The following is a 14,963-nucleotide window of genomic DNA, read 5'->3' on the forward strand; positions in this document are numbered from 1 at the left end:
GCAACAAGCATGTGACCAGGCTTAGAATAATTCATGAGTTGTTCATCACAACGATGAACTACACTCATGCCCATAAATTAAGGATAATTGCAGAATGTGGTGCCACACAACGTGACACTACACAAAACTGGCGCTAATAGCACAGGCACATAGGGAAGACACAGGACACAGATCTGTAAGTCCACAGTATTGCTGATAAGTTGAGAAAACCGTCCCGAAACACATGTGCTACAAAACGTCACTGTTTCCTGCGCATTTACCCCTACATTAATATGGGATATGCTCACCATGCACACGTACACAGGCCGCACAACGGGCTGACATAATCTGGATCAGGTGGTTGAGCAGCTGCTGGGGTATAGCCTTCCATTCTTGCACCAGTGCCTGTCGGAGCTCCTGAAGTGTCGGAGGGGTTTGAAGACATGCAGTGATACGTCGACCGAGAGCATCCCAGTCGTGCTCGATGGGGTTTAGGACTGGAGAATAGGCAGGCCACTCCATTCGCCTAATACCTTCTGTTTCAAGGTACTCCTCCGCGATGGCAGCTCGGTGGGGCCGTGCGTTATCATCCATCAGGAGGAAGGTGGGACCACTGCACCCTGCAAAGGCAGACATACTGGTGCAAAATAATGTCCCGATACACCTGACCTGTTACAGTTCCTCTGTCAAAGACATGCAGGGGTGTACGGTCACCAAACATAATCCCACCCCACACCATCAAACGACGACCTCCATACAGGTCCCTTTCAAGGACATTGAGGTGTTGGTATATGGTTCCTGGCCGGCCGTGGTAGCCGAGCGGTTCTAGGCGCTACAGTCTGGAACCACGCGACCGCTACGGTCGCAGGTTCGAATCCTGCCCCGGGCATGGGTGTGTGTGATTTCGTTAGGTAAGTTAGGTTTAAGTAGTTCTAAGTTCTAGGTGACTGATGACCTCAGAAGTTAAGTCTCATAGTGCGCAGAGCCATTTGAACCATTTTATCTAGTTCCTGCTTCACACCAGATGAAAACCCGGCGAGAATCACTGTTCAAACTACACCTGGACTCGTCCGTGAACATAGCCTGGGACCACTGTTCCAATGACCATGTACTGTGTTCTTGACACCAGGCTTTACGGGCTCTCCTGTGACCAGGGGTCAGTGGAATGCACCTTGCAGGTCTCCGGGCGAATAAACCATGTCTGTTCAGTCGTCTGTAGACTGTGTCTGGAGACAACTGTTCCAGTGGCTGCGGTAAGGTCACGAGCAGGGCTACCTACAGTACTCCGTGGCCGTCTCCGGGCACTGATGGTGAGATATCGGTCTTCTTGTGGTGTTGTACACTGTGGACGTCCCGTACTGTAGCGCCTGGACACGTTTCCTGTCTGCTGGAATCGTTTCCATAATCTTGAGATCACACTTTGTGGCACACGGAGGGCCCGTGATACGGCCTGCTGTGTTTGACCAGCTTCCAGTCGCCCTAGTATTCTACCCCTCATAACGTCATCAATATGTGTTTTTTGGGCCATTTTCAACACACAGTCACCATTAGTACGTCTGAAAACGTCTGCACACTTCCTCGCTGCACCGCACTCTGACATGCACCAACACAAGTCTGCATATGTGGACTGCTGCCAGCGCCACCGTGCGACGACCGCAGGTCAAATGCACCGCATGATCATACCCCGAGGTGATATAAACCCGCAGACCGCCCACCAGAGCGTTGTTTCGCTAGGTATCAGCATTATCCTTAATTTATGAGCATGAGTGTAGTAACCTCAGTGAACTATAATGTTCTTGTGATTATTCAGGAAGGTTACATTTTGTGTGCCCTCCCGACTTATATCGAATAGCATTCCCATGGACATTTATTTGTGAATTACTTCCATTTTCTGTATTATAAACAAAGTGTTTGTTGTTGTACTACCGGAGAAAAATTATTTTTGCATGTGCGGTCGCAATCTGGTCACTGCTGGTTGTGCAGTTGCCTGTGGTCTGGATGTGATTCACCTTTAAGCTGTGCTACCAGTTAAAGTGTTTTCCTGTTTACTATTGATTTAATGAGGTGTCTCTGTAAGGTCAGATTGAGCTTGTCTGAAATACATTGCAGTTATGGAAGGTTCTATGTTAAATTGGACCCTGGGCGCGTGATCTTATATTATTGTTAAGTATGTTTAATCGGTTAACTTTTCTTACATTTAGCCGTTGGGCTAGTGCTTTTGCATTTGACGAGCCAGTTTGTTTCTCACCGTTTATTTAAGAGACAGTGTTTCCTGAACTTGTGCCCAGAAACGTTGTTTCATTGTTGCTCTTTTCCAGCTTGAATATGTAGTTAATTGTAGGCTTATTGATTGATATTATGCTCTCCTTTTATTATTTAATCGAAAGATAGACAAAGTATAACATTTGTCAACTCGACGTTTAATGCAAGATCTACTGTTCATGTTTTGTTTGTTTGAGCTGTTATTTAAGCTGATGCGCTTTGATTAGCTAGGTTACTTTATAAATCAATAATATTGAGTTCTTCTTCTGGGCAGCCGCATCTGTACAAAATCATTTTGAAAAAGGTCGTCCTCATCCCAATGTTGGTTCCATGACAACGTTGGGACGAGGACGACCTCCGATAATTAAGTGATTTTATTTTTTACACCAGTTGATGGAAACGTAATTGTTCCGAAAGCGGTCGTGTACCCAATAAAAGATTGTGTATTAAGCAACTGTCCTGTTGTTTTTTCACTTTTCAATAATATTGAAACGGACAGATGTTTATGTCTCCACAACGACCAGCCACCTATCACTATGTACATCTACGTCTATACTCTGCAAACCACTGCAAAGCGCATGCCAGAGGGTACGTCCCACTGTACTAATTATTAGGTATTTCCTCCCGTTCCGTTAACGTATGGGAATAATGAATGTTTAAATGCGTCAATGCTTGCTGTAATTAATCTAATCTTATCCTCACGATCCCTACGGGAGTGATACGGAGGGGGTTATAGTGTATTACTAGAGACATCATTTGAAGCCGGCTCTTGAAACTTTATATGTAACCTTTCTCGGTGTTCAAGAGTCTCCCAGTTCAGTTCCTTTAGCATCTCTGTGATACTCTCACACGGATCATACTTACCTGTGATTGTTCGTACTGCCCATCTCTGTATAGTTCACTATCCTCTGTTAGTCCTATTTGGTACGGTTATCACACACTTGAATGATATTCTAGGATGGGTCGCACTAGTGATTTGCAACCAATCTCCTTTGTAGATTAATTGAATTTCTCCAGTAGTCTACCAATAAAATGAAGTCTATCACCTACATTACCCACGACTGAGCCTATGTGATAATTCCATTTCGATCCCTACAAAATGTTATACCAAGGATTTCACCCGTGGCTCACAGATACTACAGTCGTAGGAGCTATGTTTTTTCATTTTGTGAAGTCCACAGATTGACATTTTTGAAAATTTAAAGCAAGATGCCAATCCTTGCATCACTTTGAAATGTTACGAAGATCAGACTAAATATTTATGCAGCTTCTAACAGACAGTACTTCATTATATGTAATTGGATCATCTGCTAAAAGTCTCAGTTTACTGTTAATGTTCAGTATTTTGTAGTATGACTGGTAATGATCTATATCATGAACATCAGAGTGAAACGTCCCCTTAGAAAAATTATAAATGACTATGCTTAAACTGACACACAATATTTTTAGCGCAACGCAATCCGACTTTCAAAAATCCCTACAAAAGAATGGCCCTGACTAACAATAACCTATACCTTTCATGAATCACTTACCTCATAAAAATCTCAAACTACTGCAATACAGCGAGCGCCACTACTGCCAGCTGAATAAAAGAGTCTAACTACTGAAGGCACTAACTACTGATAGGTATAGTTAGCAAATGAAAGATTTTGATAGAGAACAAACAATGTATTTACCTTAATAGTGTTCAAAAGTCATAATATATATATCAGTTCATGATATCCAGTATTACAAATTTACTCTCTCTGATGGACACACGTCCAGATCACCCGCTCTCAAAACTCCGCCATCTCTCTCCCCACATCCACCACTGCTGGCGGCTCATCTCCAACTGCGCAACGCTATGCGCTGTTAACAGCCAACTGCCCAACACTACAATAGCAAATATTCCAACTATTCCAACCAGCCACACACTGCACACAGCACAGTCAGTGATTTTCATATAGAGCGCTACATGGCGTTACCAACATAAAAACCTAAACAGCCTTCTTACAAGAGTTGTTCCTGATTGACAGATACGGTTTCTTTTTTGGCCTAGAAGACACCTTTATTCCTTGGGCAGTACATGGTTTCGTAGACTTTGATCTACTCTGGGTTAGCTTTGGGGAAGAACAGTTTTCGAATAACGTAAGGGATTTATTATTGAATGTGTTGCTGCTTTTCGTACTTATGCATCATACTAGAATTATATAGCTTAGTTTCTTTCTCAAACTTGAAATTTGTCTGTCAGTAACATTCTTCAGGGTTTGTGAACGCACTGTCAATATGTAAAATTGCTCAACATTTCGGCCACTGTTGCAAATGGCCTTCCTCAGGGTGTTTCGCTGGCAGTGAAAATATCTGCTGAAGCCTACGCTTACACTGACAGTGGCTTGTTGTATCATGTGTCAGTTACACACAGGCAATCTTAGCTGTAATATCTGCACCACTGTGTAGTCGCGCCTTCTTTTGTTGTAATGGTTAGTCTTAACTAAATCTTTGGCTTGCAAGTTTGATGGGAAAAGTTTTTTTTGTTATAGTCTGTTCTGCTCTAGCTTCGCTGATGTGCGTTTTCTTATGGGTGTTACGCTGTGGTTACAAATATGGCTGCTCGGAATTACGCTAGGACTGAAGGAGAGTGATATATGGAAGCCGCACTGGGTTTGTATGTATGAAATTAGGCTGCGTGCGCGATGCGACCAGTTGCCCTCCAGTAGGAGTCGAATGGCCGGATGGCAGCTGGCTCATACGGCAGGTCAGCAGCGCTGAGGCATCAAGTTCCACAAGGAATACACTGCTGTATGTGGCTGGCCCCACCCGGACTTAAACTCAGGGCTGCTGCTGGCGATGCCCTGTCGATATGTCGTCTGGCGTGGCTCTGGCATCATGGTGACGCTGCTGGACTCTGAAGTGTCCCTGCCTCAAAATGCTGACGTGTTTACGTATATGCCTCTAGCACGCATTTGTTGCATCAAAGCCTGGCACACAGTCGCGTAACCATAGTAAGAGAATTGCCCTGGGTTGATGATGTTGATCCAACTGCTGTAGCTATTACTGCTGTGCGGTGCAGTTCCGATAAGTGTGGATGGCCCGTCTAGCAATCTGTTCGCGTACATGTTACTCTGACCCACATATCACAACTCTACAGCCATCCGCCTATGACTGCTATTGCAATATTTCATGGTGGATTTCTTTCCTCTTCTTATTAATTGCTCTAAAAGTTGGTAGCGGCACTATGCTGCCTCCCTCCATGCAGAAGATACCGTTCTTCATGTCTTGCTAACTACACTACTGGCCATTAAAATTGCTGCACCACGAAGATGACGTGCTACAGGCGCGAAATTTAACCGACAGGAAGAAGATGTTGTGATATGCAAATCATTAGCTTTTCAGAGCATTCACACAACGTTGGCACCGGTGGCGACACCTAAAACATACTGACATGAGGAAACTTTCCAACTGATTTCTCGTACACAAACAGCAGTTGACTGGCGTTGCCTGGTGAAACGTTTTTGTGATACCTCGTGTAAGAAGGAGAAATGCGTACCATCACGTTTCCGACTTTGATAAAGGTCGGATTGCAGCCTATCGCGATTGCGGTTTATCGTATCGCGACATTGCTGCTCGCGTTGGTCGAGATCCAATGACTGTTAGCAGAATATGGAATCGGTGAATTCAGGAGGGTAATACGGAACGCCGTGCTGGACCACCAACGGCCTCGTATCACTAGCAGTCGAGATGACAGGCATCTTATCCGCATGGCTGTAACGGATCGTGCAGCCACGTCTCGATCCCTGAGTCAACAGATGGGGACGTTTGCAAGACAACAAGCATCTGCACGAACAGTTCGACGACGTTTGGAGGAGCATGGACTATCAGCTCGGAGACCATGGCTGCGGTTACCCTTGACGCTGCATCTCAGACAGGAGCGCCTGCGATGGTGTACTCAACGACGAACCTGGGTGCACGAATGGCAAAACGTCATTTTTTCGGATGAATCCAGGTTCTGTTTACAGCATCATGATGGTCGCATCCGTGTTTGGCGACATCGCAGTGAATGCCCATTGGAAGCGTATATTCGTCATCGCCATACTGGCGTATCACCCGGCGTGAGGGTATGGGGTGCCATTGGTTACACGTCTCGGTCACCTCTTGTTCGCATTGACGGCACTTTGAACAGTGGACGTTACATTTCAGATGTGTTACGACCCGTGTCTCTATCCTTCATTCGATCCCTGCGAAACCCTACATTTCAGCAGGATAGTGCACGACCGCATGTTGCAGGTCCTCTAAGGGCCTTTCTAGATACAGAAAATGTTCGACTGCTGCCCTGTCCAGCACATTCTCCAGATCTCTCACCAATTGAAAACGTCTGGTCAATGGTGGCCGAGCAACTGGCTCGTCACAATACGCCAGTCACTACTCTTGATGAAGTGTGGTATCGTGTTGAAGCTGCATGGGCAGCTGTACCTGTACACGCCATCCAAGTTCTGTCTGTCTCAATGCCCAGGCGTATCAAGGCCGTTATTACGGCCAGAGCTGGTTGTTCTGGGTACTGATTTCTCAGGATCTATGCACCCAAATTGCGTGAAAATGTAATCATATGTCAGTTCTAGTATAATATATTTGTCCAATGAATACACGTTTATCATCTGCATTTCTTCTTGGTGTAGCAATTTTAATGGCCAGTAGTGTACTTCCATCCTTAATCTATGCAATACTTACACGTTACTCGACTGACTATTATTAAGCGCTACAAAATTACTACATTAATCTTTAGAAACCCCATAATTTTATCTCTCATCTCTTGCTAGTACTGCTTAATTTCACGACATTTCTCTAGGATCCCACACCCACCTCATTAAAGCAAATAATACGAAACATACTTCCACTGCTAGGCCTCTTGCCATGCTTATGTACACACAACTTTTAACTATTCATTTCATACTTACGAACTAAAGATGACACTCTTTTTTTTCATAATAAATTACCTTATCAACTTCAACGAAACGTGATCTGGATCCATTAAACTGTTACATGAAGATTAGATTAAAGGATGACTGAAAATTTCTGTGACCCTGGAGGAATTCGATCCGTCCATTTCACGGTTACCAGTCACGCAGTTTAACACTAGAACACCAAGCTCAAACCAGGAATTAATGGAAGGTGGATATATGACATAAGAAATCAAGCAGGAGGAAAAGGGATGCGTGCCTCTGAAGACAATAGTCCACAGAAAAGCCTAGACAAGGTCTTTATTCACCAGTAGGTGTCAAATGTGTGATGGTGATGGACCAGTATAATCTGCATGGTGACTGATCTTCGCGGTATCTATTGAGGATACGAGTAAAAATAAAACTGCACTAATGATGTTTGAGTAGCGTGTCAACGAAAAGGATGTGGTCTTTTGAAGGAACACGGTTGCTCAGCGATATAGGTGATATAACAATGCTCATGTGAGACATTAGTATGACAGGCAGTAGATCCGATATTTTCGCCAATGCTTGACAGGCCACACAGTATTCGAAGAACGGAGCATCGAGGAAAGCCTCTATTACGGTATCCTATCGAACATAGGCGCCTCCTGTATTGACTCCTTGTGAAGTACCCTGGTGGACAATTGTCTCCTCCCACACACACACACACACACACACACACACACACACACACACACACTTTACCCTCACCGTCCGAGAGTGCAATGGCCCTCGACCCTTCGGTAACCGTTTCGAATTGTAGTGGCGTAATAAAAGTTAAGTACCAGCATTGTTTTAGTAAGGAACCAACAGGTGGTAGCGCAAAATAGACTGAGCGCCAGTAATCGTAAAGCTGTCATCAGTTGCAGGCTTTATTTGAACAGCACAGTGCTCGACTAAGAATGATCCGTGGTCTTCCTCCAACCTTTACGTTTTAGCGGGGCTCCAAACTACGGTTTATCTCGACCTTTGTTTTGTTAACATGTACTGACAGAGGTGAAAGAATTGATACAAGGCAGAAGAATTTGTCGGACTGACCGGGAATCGAACCCGAGATTTTTGAATACATTTTCTTGCATTCTACACTGAGACACCCAAACTTCTTCACAGTATCCCAAGTACTATTGGTGCTTATCCGCACAAAAATGCGACAGTGTTATTTCAGAGGATAAAAGTATAACACGACAAAATCTTTAATACGAACAACACAACAGTGCACTCGACATCGTGAGCATGTGTTCTGTGACGTAACTGTTACAGTGTTCTGTAGAAACAACGAGAAGTTGAAATTCAGAAACATAGGACGTTGCGAAAAACAGAAATGACCTATAAGTTATGCTGGACAGTTGCAGTTATTGAATGATCGAAATAAATGGTGTGGTCTGATTAACATAAGGTTTGAGGACTCAGATTCTCGCTGATTAACACTTTATAGGATCTTGGTTTTAACTTCTGTGGCTGCTGATATCACGTTGTGGTCTACTGCGAGTCGAGTTGAACTAAAGCCATTAAGGTGATTATTGTCATTATCTCGTTGCTGTTTGTATAATGAAGGGAATCATAAAATTAGAGGTTATGGGTTTCCTTACTTTTCGAGGCCTGCTGTGTGGTATTACTGGATCGTTACAGGGATGTAAACGTGCGCATTACCCGTCGTAAAGCCAGTAACTCTCAGGTGGAAAAACACACGGAGGGGCTTTGTACTGTCCGCCCAGATACGCCGCAGGTGCACAGTCGCCCCGTGGGCTCTGTTCTTGCCTCTACGACGATTCTGCTCCCTAAGCACAGTGGAGGCTGCGGGTATCCCAGGTAACGGCCGTCTCCGGTGTCTGCGGTCACTATATCAAACTTAGGTCAGGGAGAGTCACTGAGAGACGGTATGTCTTATGTGGGTAGCAAGCCATGTCTCTTACAGTGGAGCTTGGTGATTACATGTCAATGCTGGCAGATCTTCAACTGTCATGAGAACTCATGGTGTTCGTAGTAGAAACGTTACTTCAACATAATTTGGTATCAGCAACAAACCTGAGAGCACAAATATGAAACCAAACGGATGTACAAATGAAAGCTGTCTAGGTGACTCAATTTAGTAAATTCATGTCATGATTCCATCCATAATTTCTGCCACGGAGACTCGCGGTCCATCCAGTTCCTGTAGCACTGCCTCCGTATTATGGCCAGAATTATTTCCAAATTACTTCAGAACTTTTATTCTGCCTGAACTTCCATCACTGAAGATGATCACTGTTTCATTGACCCCAATCTTCAGTGTTTTCAAGCGCATAAAATCGTTTTTGGGCACCCTGGTCTTTACAAAATTGTTGAAACATTCATTTACATTTTGAGTTTTTCTTCAAAAAATGGCTCTGAGCACTATGGGACTTAACATCTGAGGTCATCAGTCCGCTAGAACTTAGAAATACTTATACCTAACTAAACTAATGGCATCACACACATCCATGCCCGAAGCAGGAATCAAACCTGCGACCGTAGCAGTCACGCGGTTCCGGACTGAAGCGGAGTTTTTCTTGTGAGACATTTCTTCAGAAGATCTGAATGTGCTACATATCTATATACTGGCTATATTAATGCTCCAACAGCTTCAGGGATGGTGTTTCTACGGATGTCTCCGGTTCCTGCTGCCTCAACATTACTGTATTTATACCAATCAACTGAACACAAGTTGTGTAGTGGCTTCTCGTCACTTGACCTTCCTGGTTGTTTATTCTTCCTGACGGCTTGGGCAAAGTATTTACTTAGCTCATTGTTTGTTTTGTCAGTCAGAGCGTCCTCTAATAGTCTTTCCTTCTCCAGGCTTTCTACTAGAAATGTTCTATCTCATTCTACGCAGCCGGGTAGCCATTCTTTTCTGCACATGATGGACGTATTCTAACTTTTACTATGTTAGGTATCATAGGGCCTGCTGTCAATTAATGATTTGAATGAACTGGAATCACCATCACCAACGAATTTAGCATAGCGAAGCCCAAGTTGTTCTTGAGCGTGCAGAATAATCTCCACAGCGGAGCCAATTTCTATTCCTCATACATTTTCTTTCTTTTAATTAATGGTACCCAATTTTGTGAATCCACGGCAATGCTGTGACAGTACTTCAACATCAAGCACATTCCCCGTATCAGTACTTACTGCAACTGCACAAGAAATTTTAGATTGATGGCACCAATGCTGTCACGATCCGTCAAATGCTATGCAAATGTCTTTGTCACCATAATTTTCTTTTACTGCTTCCACTATCGCAGATTTCATTGATTATTCTGCAAATATTTTTACTGTTACCCGCAAGGTATCTGTGCATCTTAAAACATTAGTAGGGAGGCATGAGAGGTTCATAAGAGCACGCAAAGTTTTTCCATCCCTAGAGTCTTTACCCATGCATCACAGCCCACACAAATATGTTCGTCACAAGAAGGGTATCGTTTTTACATTATTAGATGACTAAAATTCTTTCTTGTTCTCACAACTCGAACAAGAGATCATATAGTGAAAGCTTTCACATCTGGTACTGACATCACTTAAAACGTTCGGACTAATAGGCCGCCGGCGATGTGTAAAACTTTCTCCTAACGTTTCCTCTCCGACTGCGGGGGATATCTTCAGAGGTAAAGTGGCAATCTGCAACCAGAAATCGAGGGAGCGCCGAATGTATGTGCGGTGTAGAGAGCACCATTGTCCATCACGAGACGTCGGCTGCGAGATTATCTCTCGTAACGCCAACATTATCGATTGAAAGTAATCGATCGTCGTTATTATGCTGCAATGTTGACATCCAAAATTCATCTAATTTAACACTTTTCACTTTTCTGTTAAAATTATTACGATGTTTATAACTCTCAATAGCCTCTCCACACATACGCGCACGATAATGCGATGTTTTCGGCACTACACTCGTCTCAGTGAATTTTGTTTCATGATCATCCTCTTGGTAAAGATATTTCTCAACGGCGATTTATCCGTGTGTCCCAAATGACAATTCCTCTTGTGTTCAATTAAACGGGTGTTTACACTTCTTTTTGTGGTTCCAACATAAACTAGTCCGCAACTACAAGGAATTGTATGTACACCAGTTGTAGCCAAAGGATGTCGTAATCTTTTGCCTATCTTAAAAATTCTTTTATCTTCCTGGTGGGTCTGATGTTAGTTTCCACACCAAACTTGCTCAACACTTTGCCAGTGTGATCAGTAAGCGTGTTGATGAACGGAAGGAAAACTTTCTCTTTGGGCGGCCGTCGTTCCTCGTACACTTACACCGAATATTAAACTGATATCACTGACACTGGTTTCACTGTAAACGTCGTTACTGTTCGCAGGTTGCTTCTTGGAAGCACTTGGTGGTGAAGAGCTATGTTCTGTGTTGCTTGCCTTAACCTCATTCTCTTAATGTAAGCTTCCGACAGGACCTGTTCTGTAGAAACTGTTTCCCTTATTTCTTCCATTCTTAAATATTCTCTTTGATGGAGTCATGTTAAAAAACGCAATTCAATGAGCAACGAGTCCAAATATACACGACAAAAGGTGTTCAAATTCAAATGGCTCTGAGCACTATGGGACTTAACATCTGTGGTCATCAGTCCCCTAGAACTTAGAACTACTTAAACCTAACTAACCTAAGGACATCACACGCATCCATGCCCGGGGCAGGATTCGAACCTGCGACCGTAGCGGTCACGCGGTTCCAGACTGAAGCGCCTAGAACCGCACGGTCACACCGGCGGGCACAAAAGGTGTGATGCGCCTTACAAAACGTTGGTGATGCCAAGCATTATACCACAAACGGGAAGTGATATCACAGGAAACAACGTAGTAAACCTATCCAACAGGATGTTCAACATAAATGAACATAAAATACCACCTTCTACAGCAAACAGTTCACGATATTTCGTGTCGTAACTGAACAAGTGCCCATGAAAACTACAGATATTTCTTCTGCTCTAAATATAATCAAAATAAATTAGAAATACTTATAGCCATCCAAAATCAACAGAAATATACATTAAATTAAAGAGAGAACTCCAAACAGCAATTTTCAGCTGAAAATAAAAATGGACATTTTATACCCACACCACCTTTTGTACTCCCATTAAACAAATTAAATATGAAGTGGTAAATTGACTTAATTGATCTGGTAGAACTATATTTTATGTACTAATTTTGTTCGGAAGTAAAACAATGATTTGACTCACAAACTACGGTTATGTTGTCGATACTTGATTTATGGAGATGCACCAACCTTTCTTAATCAACAAGTGTAACTTATTTCCTTTTTTATTAGTGAATAAAACTTACAAAACCTTAATATACCACTTTTCACCTACACATTTTTGCTCTGTAGAATTCACTTTCTTCAATAATGTTTCGTTGCTATCAAGAAAATATAAATTTATTTGCAGAAACCGAAATAAAAATTGTTTTGAGTTCGTGAATTTCTTCTCCATCTATACCTACATCTACATGGATACAATGCTAATCACATTTATATGGCTGACAGAGGGTTCATCGAACCATCTTCTCAATAATTATTTAGTATTGCAATCTCGTACAGCGCGTGGAAAAAACGAACACCTATATCTTTCCGTGCGAGCTCTGATTCCCCTTGTTTTATTATAATGAACGTTTCTCCTTCTGTAGATCAGCGTCAACAAAAATTTTCGCATTCGGAGGAGAAAATTGATGATTGAAATTTCATGAGAAGATTCTCTCGCAACGAAAAAGCCTTTGTTTTAATTATGTGGACCCTGTATCATGTCAGTGACACTATGTCCTCTATTTCTCGATAATACAAAACGTGCTGCCTTTCTTTAAACTTCCTGATGTACTCCGTTAATCCTATTTGGCAAGGAACCCATACCGCGCAGCAGTATTCTGAAAGCGAAATGCAGGCAGTCGATTTAGTAGATTTGTTACATTTTCTGTGTCTTACCAATAACACGCAGTCTTTGGTTAGCCTTCCCCAGAACATGTTCTCTGTGTTCCTTTCCATTTAAGTTGTTCGTAATTGTAATTCTTAAGTATTTAGTTGAATTTACGGCCTTTAGATTTGACTGATTTATCGTGTAACCCACACTTAACGGATTCCTTTTAGCACTCATGCGGAAGACCTCACGATTTTCGTTATTTAGGGTAAATTGCCAATTTGTTTTGATCTTCTGATGACTTTACTAGTCGATAAACGACAGCATCATTTGCAAACAACCTAAAACGGCTGCTCAGATTGTCTCCTAAATTGTTTATATAAATAAGGAACAGCAAAGGGCCTATAACATTACATTTGGGAAGACAAGAAATGACATCTGTTTTATTCGATGTCTTTCCGTCAGTTACTACGAACTGTGACCTTTCTGACAGGAAATCACGAATCTAGTCTTCGAACAGTGGAATGCTGCTTCGATTCGTGAACATTTGTCACGCATGGTTGCTGAAGTATCCAGTATTGCTCAGTATTCTTACAACAGGCGAACATTCTCGACTCACGATAACCGAGCCCCGGTACACTACTCGGGCCTGGATTCTACTCTGTCTTCTGAGACATGCGATGGCGCCTCTCCCCCCCCCCCCCCCCCACCCTCTCCTCCCGCTCACCGTCTCTACGCACAGCTTTGAGTTGGTCGGTACCTCTGTGCTACGTGAGCACCTGAATAGAGCCGCGAGGCGAGGCAGATGGCGGGTGCTAGACTGCAAGCGTCTCTCCTGAGATGTGTTCTAGGCACTGCTTGTTGCTCCACCGCGAAATGTAAAAGTTTCTTTGTTCTTGAGGAAATGACTGCCAGCATAGGAAGCGACTGTGCTACAGTTCGTATTTCAGAGAACGTCATTACTGCCGCACAAATACGGCGATGACTGGTGGTGTCTTTGAACCATGTCGGGAGACACGTAGTCTTTCAATACGACTGACAATTCGCTAATAAAGATCAGTATTTATTCTTTCAATAATGTGTCGTATGTGGCTGACGTTTTGCTTTCCTGAAACTGAGACTACCGCTTGGAATACAGTCCACAGGTAGTTGATTATTCATTTACATTCCTGGTAAATCTTACATGACATAAAACAAAACTGAGAAATAATGTACTTCCTCTGGTAACAATACATAACTCTTCTAACAACTACTATAAAACAAGTTAAATTTATAAACTAAAGACAGCAAACGTAAACAGCTGTGTATTGCCTTTATTAATTTCAAAACTTCTATGCAAAATTATTTTCACAGCCAGTGCAGTGTGTGTAGTACCGAACTTAGTGAATAGACTTTATAAGTAATACTTAGAAGATACATAAAACGGATACTGATTTTTACTTTAGTATATGTTATGTTATGGTTTAGGCCTAATTAAGGTACACGACCTCCGTTGAGATTTAGTGTGGACCTGGTGTGAATGGGCAGTCACAGGTAACACAAAATTTGCTCTAAGGTAATGTAAAATAAACAGAAGTGTAATTTAATCAGTAACGGCGAGTTTAGTACTTAAATTCACACTGTTTTTCTGCGTCCATACGTCGAGGAAAAGAAATCAACGTACACTGACAACGCTACTACTTTTGTGAAAGATGTCTTGAGTAAAAAAAAAAAAATAAATTAAAACGTGTTCTTAAAAGGAGTACGCTTTTAATGATTGCTTTTTGTAAAAATGGGAGCAGAACTAATCACATTGTTAGTGTTCTAGTATTTTTATTTAAAAAAAAAATTGAAATTTTTGGGGACAAATTGTCTTTACAACTTAACTTTCAGTTTACTTAAGTACTCTGCAATACCT

The sequence above is a fragment of the Schistocerca americana genome, chromosome 1 (assembly GCF_021461395.2).
Source record: "Schistocerca americana isolate TAMUIC-IGC-003095 chromosome 1, iqSchAmer2.1, whole genome shotgun sequence".
NCBI classification, from domain to species: Eukaryota; Metazoa; Arthropoda; class Insecta; order Orthoptera; family Acrididae; genus Schistocerca; species Schistocerca americana.